This window comes from Entelurus aequoreus, linkage group LG07, assembly GCF_033978785.1.
Source record: "Entelurus aequoreus isolate RoL-2023_Sb linkage group LG07, RoL_Eaeq_v1.1, whole genome shotgun sequence".
Taxonomy (NCBI): Eukaryota; Metazoa; Chordata; class Actinopteri; order Syngnathiformes; family Syngnathidae; genus Entelurus; species Entelurus aequoreus.
Genome location: NC_084737.1, coordinates 66,699,058 through 66,716,083, shown reverse-complemented (window position 1 = coordinate 66,716,083; position 17,026 = coordinate 66,699,058).

Here is a 17,026-nt window from a genome sequence, read left to right as displayed (position 1 = left end):
AGTGAATGTTGAGAGAGACTGCTATAAATCACAACTGACTGAGGATGGAAATGCAGTGACAGATGTCTGTGTTTGTCTGTTTGACTTATTCAGCGCACTCTGTGAAAAGAATCGTGTTCCCTTTTATCTGTTTATTTAGGCTGAAATGACTGGCCAAAGGGGATTTGCTGGTCTATTTTACTTAACTTCTGTTGGACGGTGGACCAGGGATGGGCTTTGGACACATTTCATTAATTGTTCATTAAAAGTAATCGGTTATTTTCGTTTAAAAAAATGTTTAAGGTGCACAGACTAGAAAAGTCTAGTATGTAGATGTAAACACAGTAGTAGACAAGCTAACTTTGCTAGCCTGAATGTTAACTTTGCCAACCTAAATGCTAACTTTGCTAGCCTGGGTGAACTTCCTCAATTCAATTTCCAGTAACATGTCCTAAAAAATGGGAATATACTCTTATGGTTGTTCTGAACTTCTGTTTCAATGCCAGTAATGTACTGAGAGCAATAATGCCTCCCAAACAAGTTGTACCATATATAGCAGACATGGGCAATTATTTTGACTCAGAGAGAAAAACAAATGTGTTTGGGGGCCGGTGTGTATATGTGTGCATAATAAATAAATAAATATATATGTGAAGTGAATTATATTTATATAGCGCTTTTTCTCTAGTGACTCAAAGCGCTTTACATAGTGAAACCCAATATCTAAGTTACATTTAAACCAGTGTGGGTGGCACTGGGAGCAGGTGGGTAAAGTGTCTTGCCCAAGGACATAACGGCAGTGACTAGGATGGCAGAAGCGGGGATCGAACCTGGAACCCTCAAGTTGCTGGCACGGCCACTCTACCAACCGAGCTATACCGCCCCGTGTATATATGTATATGTGTGTGTGTATATATATATATATATATATATATATATATATATATATATATATATATATATATATATATATATATATATATATATATATACACACACATATATTTATTTTTACACATTTGAATATATATATATATATATATATATATATATATATATATATATATATATATATATATATATATATATATATATATATATATGTATATATTATTATATATATATATATATATATATATATATATATATATATATATATATATATATATATATATATATATATATATATATATATATATACACACATATATGTATATATGTGTATGTATAGACACATATATGTATTCATGTATATACTTACACACATATATGTATATAATTTAATGGCAGCAACACATCGCAAAAAAGTTGGCACGGGGGCATTTTTACCACTGTGTTACATGGCCTTTCCTTTTAACAACACTCAGTAAATGTGTAGGATTTGAGCAGACCAATTTTTGAAGCTTTTCAGGTGGAATTCTTTCCCATTCTTGCTTGATGTACAGCTTAAGTTGTTCAACAGTCCGGGGTCTCCGTTGTCGTATTTTACACTTTATAATGCACCACACCATTTTCAATGGAAGACAGGTCTGGACTACAGGCAGGCCAGTCTAGTACCTGCACTATTTTACTACGAAGCCACGCTGTTGTAACACCGTGCAGAATGTGGCTTGGCATTGTCTTGCTGAAATAAGCAGGGGCGTCAATGAAAAAGACGTTGCTTGGATGGCAACATATGTTGCTCCAAAACCTTACCTTTCAGCATTAATGGTGCCTTCACAGATGTGTAAGTTGCCCATGCCTTGGGCATTAATACACCCCAATACCATCACAGATGGATGGTTCTTTTCCTCTTCGGTCCGGAGAACACGACGTCTACAGTTTCCAAAAATAATTTGAAATGTGGACTCGTCAGACCACAGAACACTTTTCCACTTTGCATCAGTCCATCTTGGATGAGCTCGGGCCCAGCGAAGCCGGCGGCGTTTCTGGGTGTTGTTGATAAATGGCTATGGCTTTGCATAGTTAAGTTTTAACTTGCATTTACAGATGTAGCGACCAACTGTAGTTGCTGACAGTGGTTTTCTGAAGTGTTCCTGAGCCCATGTGGTGATATCCTTTACACATTGATGTGGATTTTTGATGCAAGACCGCCTGAGGGATCATAAGGTCACGGTTATTGCCGCTTATGTGCAGTGATTTCTCCGGATTCTCTGAACCTTTTGATGATATTACAGACCGTAGATGGTGAAATCCCTAAATTCCTTGCAATAGCTGTTTGAGAAATGTTGTTCTCAAACTGTTGGACAATTTGCTCACACATCTGTTGACAAAGTGGTGACCCTCGCCCCATCCTGAGCTGCTTTGACGTAGATCACAGTAATAACTTGTATATCATTTAAAAGCCCAGATTCCAATCATTGACTTACTTTAAAAATCTTAAAGGGCCGTAATTTGTCAAGTCTGAGATAGTGTGTAGATATGTGTAGATGCCGCAAAGTAGTGTATTCCAATTTGCCTCAATTAGTGCATGACACAATTAATGATCTATTTCACATAATTCTCAAAAATCACTGAAGTAGTTTGTTAGTCCATTCCTACATTTGACATTAAAAAGGCTGTTCAATATGCATCATAACAAAAAGGGTAATACTAAAAAAATGGATAGATGTTGATAGTCCAACTCAAACTGACTGGTACACACAAGCTATGAAAATGATATCAGTAGAAAAAAATGCATTTAGTTTAGATAATAATGAGTCGAATATTGGAATATGGGATCCATTATTTAAATTAGTTTTAACAATTAAATTAACTTAAAATATGACTTATTTAATCTTTGTGGAAAATATTGGGCACAATGTGTTGTCAAGCTTATGAGATGTGATGCAAGTGTAAGCCACTGTGACACTATTGTTCATTTTTTAAATGTTTTTATTATTTTCTAAATGGCTGTGATGATAATGTCAATGAGGTATTACTAATCACTGCTATGTTGGAATTCATATTAATATTGATACTGTTGTTGATATCATTCATTTTTGTTTGACTACTTTTGGATTGTTTTGTGTCATGTTTGTGTGTCCTCTCAATTGCTCTGTTGATTGCTATTCTGAATGTTGCTAGGCCGGGTTTGGTTTTGGAATTGGAATTGTATTATTATGGTATTATTGTGGATTATTTTGTTGGATTGATTAATAAAACAATAAAAAAAAAAAAAAAGGCTTTTGGATTGTAAAAACAACAACACCCTGACTCACAAATACACTGATTATCATTGGTGCAAAATTGCAAAATCAGAGATTATTATCAGTGTTGAAAAATTATTAATTTAATAAAGCAGATTAATCACCCATTTGAGATTGACTTCATCAAAATTAATCACAGGTTATTACTCGCTTGCATACATTAAATTAGCCTAAAAAGGGAAAAGAGAAAAAGGAAATAGAAGGGATAAAAACAAAAACATTACCAAATGTATTTTCGATACTTTTCGGTACTTTTCGATAATTTTCTAAATAAAGGGGACCACAAAAAATTGCCTTATTGGCTTTATTTTAACAAAACATTTTACGGTACATTAAACATATGTTTCTTATTGCAAGTTTGTCCTTAAATAAAATAGTGAACATACTAGACAACTTGTCTTTCAGTAGTAAGTAAACAAACAAAGGCTCCTAATTTAGCTGCTGACGTAACATATTGTGTCATTTTCCAATCTATTATTTTGTCAAAATTATTAAGGACAAGTGGTAGAAAATGAATTATTAATCTACTTGATCATTAACTGTGAATATCTGCTTACTTTCTCTTTTAACATGTTCTATCTACACTTCTGTTAAAATGCAATAATGTCTTATTATTCTGTAATTTGATACTTTACATTAGTTTTGGATCGGATTTGCGGCCTCATGTTTTGGACACTCGGGTGAAGAGAGGGGCGGAGCTTTCTACCGATCACCACCTGGTGGTGAGTTGGCTGCGATGGTGGGGGAGGATGCCGGACAGACCTGGCAGGCCCAAACGCATTGTGAGGGTTTGCTGGGAACGTCTGGCAGAGTCTCCTGTCAGAGAGAGTTTCAATTCCCACCTCCGGAAGAACTTTGAACATGTCACGAGGGAGGTGCTGGACATTGAGTCCGAATGGACCATGTTCCGCACCTCTATTGTCGAGGCGGCTGATTGGAGCTGTGGCCGCAAAGTAGTTGGTGCCTGTCGTGGCGGTAATCCTAGAACCCGTTGGTGGACACCGGCGGTGAGGGATGCCGTCAAGCTGAAGAAGGAGTCCTATCGGGTTCTTTTGGCTCATAGGACTCCTGAGGCAGCGGACAGGTACCGACAGGCCAAGCGGTGTGCGGCTTCAGCGGTCGCGGAGGCAAAAACTCGGACATGGGAGGAGTTCGGGGAAGCCATGGAAAACGACTTCCGGACGGCTTCGAAGCGATTCTGGACCACCATCCGCCGCCTCAGGAAGGGCAAGCAGTGCACTACCAACACTGTGTATAGTGAGGATGGTGTTCTGCTGACCTCGACTGCGGATGTTGTGGATCGGTGGGGGGAATACTTCGAAGACCTCCTCAATCCCACCAACACGTCTTCCTATGAGGAAGTAGTGCCTGGGGAATCTGTGGTGGGCTCTCCTATTTCTGGGGCTGAGGTTGCTGAGGTAGTTAAAAAGCTCCTCGGTGGCAGGGCCCCGGGGGTGGATGAGATCCGCCCGGAGTTCCTTAAGGCTCTGGATGCTGTGGGGCTGTCTTGGTTGACAAGACTCTGCAGCATCGCGTGGACATCGGGGGCGGTACCTCTGGATTGGCAGACCGGGGTGGTGGTTCCTCTCTTTAAAAAGGGGAACCGGAGGGTGTGTTCTAACTATCGGGGGATCACACTCCTCAGCCTTCCCGGTAAGGTCTATTCAGGTGTACTGGAGAGGAGGCTACGCCGGATAGTCGAACCTCGGATTCAGGAGGAACAGTGTGGTTTTCGTCCTGGTCGTGGAACTGTGGACCAGCTCTATACTCTCGGCAGGGTCCTTGAGGGTGCATGGGAGTTTGCCCAACCAGTCTACATGTGCTTTGTGGACTTGGAAAAGGCATTCGACCGTGTCCCTCGGGAAGTCCTGTGGGGAGTGCTCAGAGAGTATGGGGTATCGGACTGTCTGATTGTGGCGGTCCGCTCCCTGTATGATCAGTGTCAGAGCTTGGTCCGCATTGCCGGCAGTAAGTCGGACACGTTTCCAGTGAGGGTTGGACTCCGCCAAGGCTGCCCTTTGTCACCGATTCTGTTCATAACTTTTATGGACAGAATTTCTAGGCGCAGTCAAGGCGTTGAGGGGATCCGGTCTGGTGGCTGCGGGATTAGGTCTCTGCTTTTTGCAGATGATGTGGTCCTGATGGCTTCATCTGGCCAGGATCTTCAGCTCTCACTGGATCGGTTCGCAGCTGAGTGTGAAGCGACTGGGATGAGAATCAGCACCTCCAAGTCCGAGTCCATGGTTCTCGCCCGGAAAAGGGTGGAGTGCCATCTCCGGGTTGGGGAGGAGATCTTGCCCCAAGTGGAGGAGTTCAAGTACCTCGGAGTCTTGTTCACGAGTGAGGGAAGAGTGGTTCGTGAGATCGACAGGCGGATCGGTGCGGCGTCTTCAGTAATGCGGGCGCTGTATCGGTCCGTTGTGGTGAAGAAGGAGCTGAGCCGCAAGGCAAAGCTCTCAATTTACCGGTCGATCTACGTTCCCATCCTCACCTATGGTCATGAGCTTTGGGTTATGACCGAAAGGACAAGATCACGGGTACAAGCGGCCGAAATGAGTTTCCTCCGCCGGGTGGCGGGTCTCTCCCTTAGAGATAGGGTGAGAAGCTCTGTCATCCGGGAGGAGCTCAAAGTAAAGCCACTGCTCCTCCACATCGAGAGGAGCCAGATGAGGTGGTTCGGGCATCTGGTCAGGATGCCACCCGAACGCCTCCCTAGGGAGGTGTTTAGGGCACGTCCGACCGGTAGGAGGCCACGGGGAAGACCCAGGACACGTTGGGAAGACTATGTCTCCCGGCTGGCCTGGGAACGCCTCGGGATCCCCCGGGAAGAGCTAGACGAAGTGGCTGGGGAGAGGGAAGTCTGGGCTTCCCTGCTTAGGCTGCTGCCCCCGCGACCCGACCTCGGATAAGCGGAAGAAGATGGATGGATGGATGGACATTAGTTTTGGATGATACCACAAATTTGGGTATCAATCCGATACCAAGTAGTTACAGGATCAGACATTGGTCATATTCAAAGTCCTCATGTGTCCAAGGACATATTTCCTGAGTTTATAAACATAATATAAAACATTTTTAAACGAAAAAAGATTGTGTGATGCTAAAAAATATTGATGTAATCATAGTACCGTATTTTCTGCACTATAAAGCGCACCGGATTATAAGGCGCACCTTCGATGAATGGCCTATTTTAAAACTTTGTTCATATATAAGGCGCACCGCATTATAAGGCGCATAGAATAGACGCTACAGTAGAGGCTGGTGTTACGTTATGCATCCCGTAGTTGCGAGACCTGTTGTGGCTCAATATTGGTCCATATATAAGGCGCACCGGATTATAAGGCGCACTGTCAGCTTTTGCGAAAATTGGAGGTTTTTAGGTGCGCCTTATAGTGCGGAAAATATGGTAGTATCGACTAGATACGCTCTTGTACTTGGTATCATTACAGTGGATGTCAGGTGTAGAGCCACCCATGGCATTTGTTTACATTGTGATGCCGGTGAGCTATTGTATCCTCCTACGGTGTGTAGTGAAGCATGTTTAGCTATTCCTCGTCCTGCAGGGATGATGCTTGTAAGAAACTTACTTTATTAGTCGCCATGGAGGCGAGGATTAGTGATTTAGAAGTAGCTAAAACACTGCCGACTGCGAATAGACGTTCTCCGCTCGCTAGCCATGTCTTAAAGCACCTCTTCCTGAGGGCGTTTCAGTGTTATAACTTCACTTTCATTGTTAGTTTTTAAGCCAAAATGCGTCCATTCTCCCTTTTCTGTCTACACACTGTGTCTGTTTGTAAGTACTCTGTGATTGTGTGCTGCCAAACATGCTCCTCTGCTCGTAAAACCAGCAAAGACACGACTTTTTAGGAGCGGTATAGTACCGAATATGATTCATTAGTAGCGCGGTACTATACTTGTAGTAAATTAACCCCAGTCACCTAATACCAGTTTATATATATATATAAACTGATACAACATACAACAGTTTTTGCTACTGTTCTACTTGCAAAATAGGTAGGCTCGGTGGCCAGGGTGATCAATAATAATTAGGACTGTCAACCAGTTTATATATATATAAACTGGTTTACAGGATCTGAGTTTATATATATATATATATAAACTGGTTGACAGTCCTAATTATTATTGATCATCCTGGCCACCGAGCCTACCTATTTTGCAAGTAGGACAGTAGCAAAAACTGTTGTATTTTGGCCTTAAATCCATTTTGAGATTTATTTTCAGTCTTTTTGATATTTTGTATTTTCATGGCCCACCCTCTGTTTTAAATCCAGGAGCTTGTAAGCACGAGGTTGAGGGAGTGGGATGCTGCGAGGGGGAAGCCTTGCCCATCCCTTCTTGTAAAGTGACCATGAGGGCCATATCTGTCACAGCACATTCCACTGTACATGAGCTATAATATGAAGGAATTGAGTGAGGGGATGTGCCTGAGCCACAAGTGTGGAGCTCAAAGGGCTGCTGAAATGCTGTGATGTAATTTTGTTGACAGTCTCTCATGTCCATTAGCCTGAATGTGTCGTGCACCCTCTCCCTTGCCCACCCCCATTCAGGCAGTGGACTGCTGTGTCTTTTCAGGGGGGCTGGATCTGAAGTCATCTGAAAAGGCCTCTTCTCTATGCTCATTGTGCTCATTGTCTCTGTAAGCCTGTTATTAGAGGGGGCATCAAGTTACCGCACACTTCCGATGAGAACCTTTACCTTTACAGTTAGGGGTCGGGGACGGGGAGGATGTTTCTGTGCCAGACATCTGTGCGTATTAATCAGATCCATTTTTGATGGGCAATTAATTTGTTTCACCGAACCATTCGGTGCTTTAATGACTGTTCCAATTAGTTAAAACTGGCATTTTACGCCTGATTTACTTTCTGGTCTTTGTTCTATAGCAGTAAACTTACCACATTTAATTATTATACAGTTTTATAAATGTGACACTTTCTGCATGTAGTTAGGTTACGGTTCATATTTAATTAAAATTTGGGTTTGTCATCAACAAAAAAAATTAAAATTAAAATTCCCTTTTCATATTTGTTATTTTTTATATACACAATTGATTGAATTGTGGGTATCAAGGAGCAGTATCAATATGTTTTTAAATAGTTTAAATACATTTTATTTAGCCTCTATATTAATGATTTGCCCACTGTTTGTCCTGAAGCTGAATGCTTAAAGGCCTACTGATTTTTTTTTATTTAAACGGGGATAGCAGATCCATTTTATGTGTCATACTTGATCATTTCGCGATATTGCCATATTTTTGCTGAAAAGATTTAGTAGAGAACATCGACGATAAAGTTCGCAACTTTTGGTCGCTGATAAAAAAAGCCTTGCCTGTACCGGAAGTAGCGTGACATCGCAGGTTGAAGGGCTCCTCACATTTCCCCATTGTTTACACCAGCAGCGAGAGCCATTCGGACCGAGAAAGCGACGATTACCCCATTAATTTGAGCCAGGATGAAAGATTCGTGGATGAGTAACGTGAGAGTGAAGGACTAGAGTGCAGTGCAGGACGTATCTTTTTTCGCTCTGACCGTAACTTAGGTAAAAGGGCTCATTGGATTCCACACTTTCTCCTTTTTCTATTGTAGATCACGGATTTGTATTTCAAACCACCTCGGATACTATATCCTCTTGAAAATGAGAGTCGAGAACGTGAAATAGACATTCACAGTGACTTTTATCTCCACGACAATACATCGCTGAAGCACTTTAGCTACGGAGCTAACGTGATAGCATCGTGTTTAAGATTAAGATTAAGATTAAAGTACCAATGATTGTCACACACACACTAGATGTGGTGAAATTTGTCCTCTGCATTTGTCCCATCCCCTTGGCAATGCAGATAGAAACAAAAGAAATAAGCCCCTGACTGGAAGGATAGACAGAAGATCAACAATACTACTATCGGGAGACATCGAACCAAACACTGGACCTGTAACTACACGGTTAATGCTGTGCCGCCTGTCGAAGCCTAGCAATGCTGTTGCTAACAATGCCATTGAAGCTAACTTGGCTGTGGGACCTCATCAGAGCTATGATAAAAACATTAGCGCTCCACCTACGCCAGCCCTCATCTGCTCATCAACACCCGTGCTCACATGCGTTCCAGCGATCGACGGCGCGACGAAGGACTTCACCCGATCATCGATGCGGTCGGCGGCTAGCGTCGGATAGCACGTCTGCTATCCAAGTCAAAGTCCTCCTGGTTGTGTTGCTGCAGCCAGCCGCTAATACACCGATACCACCTACAGCTTTCTTCTTTGCAGTCTCCATTGTTCATTAAACAAATTGCAAAAGATTCACCAACACAGATGTCCAGAATACTGTGGAATTTTGTGATGAAAACAGAGCTGTTTGTATCGTGATACAATGTGTCCGAATACTTCCGTTTCAACCATTGACGTCACGCGCATACGTCATCATACATAGACGTTTTCAACCGGAAGTTCCCCGGGAAATTTAAAATTGCACTTTATAAGTTAACCCGGCCGTATTGGCATGTGTTGCAATGTTAAGATTTCATCATTGATATATAAACTATCAGACTGCGTGGTCGGTAGTAGTGGGTTTCAGTAGGCCTTTAATGTATGCAGACCGCACGGTTTTCTATGTTCATGGTCACACCAAAGACATTGTTGCTGCTAAACTCACTAAAACAATGTCCAACTTGGTTGCAGGAGAGCTGTCTGCAGCTAAACCTTTCTAAAACTGTAGGCATGTATGTAACTAAAACAAAAAAAAGTATCATCTGACCCCGACATACATATTAATGGAGAAAGAATACAAATTGTCAGCCAATATAAATATCTTGGGTTAATAATAGATTCAGAGAGTTCCTTTAAAGCCCATATTGGCAAATTGTGTAAAATTTAAAAGTTTAATCTTGCAAATGTTTCTGCAATTCGAAATGAAATGTCAACTAAAGCTGCAAAATTGTATTTGCATTCGATGATTTTCAGCCATTTCAACTATTGCCTTACCAGCTGGTCTCAGGCTGGTCAGAGTTTTAAAAAAAACATTGGAAATTGTGTACAAACAAGCAATTAAGGTTATGGATAAAAAAAAACCTAGGCACCATCCTCACTGTGCCATTCTAAAAAAAATACAGTATTTTAAACTGGGACAGCCTTCACACATTTGCAGACTTAAAAGTGACCTATAAAGTACTGCATGAATTACCTCCAGATCCTCTGGCAGAGTTCATCAGCCAAAGAAACAGCCGTGAGCGTGTCACTCGAGGCTCTGTCAGAGGTGACTGTTATATTCCTCTGCGCAGGAGCACTTTCAGTAAGTCGGCCTGGTCAGTAAGGAGTGCAAATGTTTAGAACTCAGTACCTGAGGAGGTTCAACTGGTCACAACTTACAAGGCCTTCACAAAAACTTTTAAAATGTGGCTTATCAATGCCTACAGCTGCCAGCAGTAAAAGATGAGCCTGTTTCATCGATAAATGTTATGTTGTGATGTTGTCTTTTATTTTTTTATCATATCGTGTATGTCAGGGGTGATCATTACGTCGATCGCGAGCTATCGGTTGATCGCGGAGGTTGTGTCAGTCGTTCGCCAGCCAGGCATTACAAAAATAGTCCTAAAAATGAGCGATCATAAATCTTCACTATGACGTCACTTTCGTCACTTGATTGACATTCATGGCACCCGAGGGTCTTCTGAGATGACGCTGGCTGCTGCCAGCTCATTATTAAGAAAAAATTACAGACAGGAAGGCGAGAAACACTTTTTATTTCAACAGACTCTGGCGCCGTACCTGCCGTCAAAACTCCAAAGACCGACTGCACAGTTCCGGCCTTCACAATAAAAGCTCTGCTTCATCCTGCCTGCGCTAAGAGTCTCAGAAAGCTGGCGTGCACAAGCTAGCAAGCTACGGAGTTTGCCGCCAATGTATTTCTTGTAAAGTGTATACAAAGGAGTATGGAAGCTGGACAAATAAGATGACAAAAACCAACCACTTTCGTGTGGTATTGGACAGAAAGGAGGGCTTTTTTTCTCCTCCATTTGAAAATGCGGACGTTATCAGCACCACTGTCTGATTCCAATCAAAGCAAGTCATCAGAATCAGGTAATACACCAACTTATATTCTTGTCTTCATGAAAGAAAGGAATCTATATGTGTTAAACATGCATGTATTATCATTAAACACCTTTAACTTGTTACACCTCCACCTCCCCCTCCTTCTCTTTTACCTGCCACAGCCGTTTTTTTTCCCCCCTCTCCCCTCCCCCACTTCCACCCCCACTGAGAAAGCCAGCCCGGTGTGTCTGACACCTGGACTTGTAAAACGGCAGCTGGAGAAAGTCAATCCAGCTAAGTCAGCAGGCCCTGACCGAGTCAACCCCTGGGTCCTGAAGACTTGCGCTGCTCAGCTAACTGGGATCCTGCACTTCATCTTCAACCTGAGTCTGAAGCTAGAACGGATACCAGTGCTATGGAAAACATCCTGCATAGTGCCGGTGCCCAAGAAGCCCATCCCATCTAGCTCAAATGACTTCAGACCTGTTGCCCTGACGTCCCAGGTCATGAAGGTCCTCGAGAGACTTGTGCTGGATCAGCTGAGGATACTGGTGGCTCCTTCCCTGGATCCTCTACAGTTTGCATATCAGCCCCATGTAGGAGTGGACGATGCTGTTATCTACCTGCTGCATCATGCTCACTCTCACCTGGATGGTGGGAAGGGCACTGTGAGGATCATGTTTTTTTATTTCTCCAGTGCCTTTAACACCATTCAGCCAATTCTGATGAGTGACAAGTTGCTCAGGATGGGTGTCAGTTCATCCATTGTCTCCTGGATCACTGATTACTTGTCTGACAGGCCCCAGTTTGTGCGACTGGGGAGCTCCGTGTCGGATACTGTGGTCAGTGGTGTAGGTGCTCCACAGGGGACCGTCCTGTCTCCTTTCCTGTTCACCCTGTCCACCTCAGACTTCCAGTATAGTTCCAGGTCCTGCCACCTGCAGAAATACTCTGACGACTCTGCTGTGGTCGGGTGTATCGGAGAGGGACGGGAATTGGAGTACAGGACACTGATCGCTGACTTTGTGGAGTGGTCTCAGGCGAACCATCTGGTCCTTAATGTGGACAAGACTAAGGAGCTGGTCATCGACTTCAGGAAGAGAGTGACCCCGGTGGAGCCCATCAAGATCCAGGGCCGGGAGGTGGCAGTGGTGGAGCAGTACAAGTACCTGGGAGTCCACTTGAACAGCAGACTGGACTGGAAGGACAACTGCAAAGCTGTTTACAAGAAGGGCATGAGCAGACTCTTTTTCCTGAGGAAGCTTAGGTCATTCAATGTGTGCAGCAAGCTGTTGGAGATATTTTATCAGTCTGTTGTGGCCAGTGCACTGTACTTCGCAGTGGTTTGTTGGGGGAGCAGCACCAGCAAAAGGGACTCAAACCGGATTGATAATCTGATCCGGAAAGCCGGCCAAACTATTGGCACGCAATTGGAGGCGTTTGTGTCAGTGAGGGACAGGAGGTCACTGGACAAACTGCTGGCCATCATGGACAATCCTTCCCACCCACTACACCTGACAATTAAGGGACAGCGGAGTTCATACTCCAACAGGCTCCTTCAACTTCCTTCCCGCACTGTGCGATTCAAGAACTCCTTCATTCCACACTCCATCCAGCTGTATAATCACTCGCCATACAGCAATAGATGACATCTGCCTATTACCTGACACCTGACATGTTAGCTACTTCTCTTTGTTTATAATGTCTATTTTCTATTTCCTGCTGGACCTACTCTCCATTTTATGCTGCTGCTGTCATATAGACTGTATATACTGTAATATTGTACATGGTCATTGGTGTATATTGTATATATGTTATAGACATAATATAATATATCTGTATATAAATTACTCTGTACACATATTATGTATATATTCGTATATATGTTAGATTTTTTATAGCTATACTAGTCTATTTATACCTGCATTGTCCTTTCCATCATTGTAACTGAGCTACTGTGTTGAACAATTTCCCTTGTGGATCATTAAAGTTGGTCTAAGTCTAAGTCTAAGTCTAACAATATTAACTATATGTGTTAAACATGCTTGTATTATCTTTAAACACCTTTAACTTGTTAACAATATTAACTATATGTGTTAAACATGCTTGTATTATCTTTAAACACCTTTAACTTGTTAACAATATTAACTATATGTGTTAAACATGATTGTATTATCTTTAAACACCTTTAACTTGTTAATAATATTAACTATATGTGTTAAACATGCTTGTATTATCTTTAAACACCTTTAACTTGTTAACAATATTAAGTATATGTGTTAAACATGCTTGCATTATCTTTAAACACCTTTAACATGTTAAAAATATTAACTATATGTATTAAACATTCTTGTATTATCATTAAACACCTTTAATTTATTAACAATATTAACTATGTGTGTTAAACATGCTTGCATTATCATTAAACACCTTTAACTTGTTAACAAAACATATATTTCATAAATAAGTAAATATAAATTATATATATGAATGAGGTAGATCCCCACGACTTGATCAATTGAAAAGTAGCTCGCCTGCAGAAAAAGTGTGAGCACCCCTGGTGTATGTATTGTGTGCTTTTTTTCTTTTTCTCTCTCTTTCTTTTCTTTTTCTTTTAAATTGTAATTTTACGGCCTTTTTTTCATCATGGCCAGGGGACTACAGATGAAAAGTAGCCTTCTGGCTAATTCTGGCTTTTTGATGTGTTTTATGAAATTGCATTGCCCCCTTACAAATAAACTAATATAATCTAACTTATGTTAGACGTTTTTATTTAAACTATATTTAATCAAAATGTCTGCAGCAGCATTAATAACAAGTATTGCACATAGTGACATGAACTAGAAAGTCATGAACACAAAAACATGCAAATAGTAGGTCAAGGTTATTTGAGTGATCAACACAGTTTCAGTTTCAGCATCTGAGTCACACACATATAAATGACATTAAAAATGGGGGCGTAATGTTTAAAATCCACATGCAAGCTCGCATCCGAACAACAATTAAGAACAACTTAACAAGCATTTTTATAAGTGTGCTGATTACATTAGCCTTGTAGTTACTAAACAGCTCGCCGACATTTATCTGAGAATCGAGTTAAGGGTTCCACCAATTTGCCGAATTTGATTTAGCGTTTTTTTTTCCTTTTTTTCTTTTTTTAGTGCTTTGTGTTTACCTAATCTCTGGCATTCACGCAGACACCAGTGGAAATGTCCAAATGCGTCACTGCACAACTTTAAAGGCCTTTCCCATGTATTGCAGCCTAGTGACCCATTCTAAATAACCTATATCATTGGGGATGTGTGGTTTATAAAGGAGTCCATTGGAGCCCATGTTTGAAAGGGCTTTTTTTTTGGACTGGAAGCTTGGAAGAAAAGTGCAAAGAGGAGGATAAAGGAAAAGTATAGGAGATGTCAGGACGCCTTTGGAAGGAAAACAAACTGCAGAGCCCAATGTGAGTTGACTTAATCTGATTAGGCTAACCTCATCAACAGCCCACTTAAAAAGGAGAAGAAAGACTTGAATCGGGGCGAGGAGCAAGAGAAAGGGCGCTCTCTTTCTGTGTTCAGAAAGCCAAAAGGGGCTGTGTGAATACACCACATTGTACTGGACATGCTGGTCTGCAGATGGCAAAATGACAACAAGCCGTTTGAAAAGTGAGGCAAATATAATTGATCACAGGGTCTCCTTGCAGATATGAAAACAGCTGAGAGAGTAAGGAAATTAAAGAAGGATAACGTGTGCGGGAATTAGCATTTGTGGTGCAAGCGTCCATGTTCACTGCAATATTTCGACTCTCATTCACTCAAATAGGACCTTTTATCAAGCACTTGGGGTTCACATCAAACTTACGTCAAATTATGAAATCACTGTTCTCATAAATGTTAGCTGCATGCCCCATCCAAAACTGAACAAATCCATCCATCCATCCATTTTCTACCGCTTGTCCCTTTTGGGGTGCAATTTCGAATCTCAAAAGAGAAAATTCCCTTGATCTCGATCTTTTGTTTACAGCCCATATAAGTTAAAGGCCTACTGAAATTATTTTTTTTTATTTAAACAGGGATAGCAGATCCAATCTATGTGTCATACTTGATCATTTCGCGATATTGCATATTTTTGCTGAAAGGATTTAGTATAGAACAACGACAATAAAGTTTGCAACTTTTGGTCTCTGATTAAAAAAAAGCCTTGCCACTACCGGAAGTAGCGTGACGTCACAGGAGAGGAAGGGCTGCTCACATTTTCCCATTGTTTTCAATGCAGCGAGAGAGATTCGGACCGAGAAAGCGACGATTACCCCATTAATTTGAGCGAGGATGAAAGATTCGTGGATGAGGAACGTGAGAGTGAAGGACTAGCGTGCAGTGCAGGACGTATCTTTTTTCGCTCTGACCGTAACTTAGGTACAAGGGCTCATTGGATTCCACACTCTCTCCTTTTTATATTGTGGATCATGGATTTGTATTTTAAACCACCTCGGATACTATATCCTCTTGAAAATGAGAGTCGAGAACGCGAAATGGACATTCACAGTGACTTTTATCTCCATAACAATACATCGGTGAAGCTCTTTAGCTACGGAGCTAACGTGATAGCCTCTGGTTTAAATGCAGATAGAAACAAAATAAATAAACCCCTGACTGGAAGGATAGACAGAAAATCAACAATACTATTAAACCATGGACATGTAAATACACGGTTAATGCCTTCCAGGCTGGCAAAACTTAACAATGCTGTTGCTAACGACGCCATTGAAGCTAACTTAGCAACGGGACCTCACAGAGCTATGCCAAAAACATTAGCTATCCACCTACGCCAGCCAGCCCTCATCTGCTCATCAACACCAGTGCTCACCTGCGTTCCAACCCTTGATGCTGAGTGCCAAGCAGGGAGGTAATGGGTCCCATTTTTATAGTCTTTGGTATGACTCGGTCGGGGATTGAACTCACGACCTACCGATCTCAGGGCGGACACTCTAACCACAAGGGCACTGAGCAGGTTATTATCTATTACCATATGTGCTGATTGTATAGGCCTACATATCCTATAAGTAAACATTCCAGGCGGTATTAAAAATGGCGGGTCTGTGTTGTGGCTAGGAGAAGCACGTATCCGTCAAGGGGCGTAGATAGTCAGTTCAACCAATCACCAAACACCTTTGTATTTTAGTTCCTATGGGACTCAGTTTAGACCCTGCCTCAGAGTAGAGCTAAAATGGTTTTAGTCCCTAGTTCCCGTATGTCGGAACATGACGAAAAACGGCCCGGGGACTAAAAAAATGATAGGAACTCCAAAAAGTCCCTACAGTCGGAAGCCGACCAATGTGCGAATGAGTACTCATTATTCACTTGAAAGAGCCTTTCAAAATATCTGATTGTTCGGCCACCGTATAGCAGCTGTTTACTGAGCATAATAACGTGTCACATTTTAAAACTTTTTGGCGCATTTGCGAGCGACGGGTTGAAAAGAGTAGTCTGTCATAATCCATTATTCATTACATCATATCTCTAAACTACGTTTTTATACGGGCTGATTTTGGACTGGTCTCTGGTCAAAATGGTCCCAGGGCTGTTCTTTTTAATCCAGATCCAAGTGGATTCTACAACTTTATTCTGATGTAGAATTGATGTGACACCATGTGTTAACTTTTTTGAAAGATGAATTTTTTGTGCATGGCTCTTGTCACAACAGAGTAAGATTGTACGGTATACAGGTATTAGTATAGTACAGCAATACTAAGGAATCATATTCGGTACTATACCGCCTCTAAAAAGTACCGGCCCCGCACCGCCCGCCCCACCCGTCATCGTCATG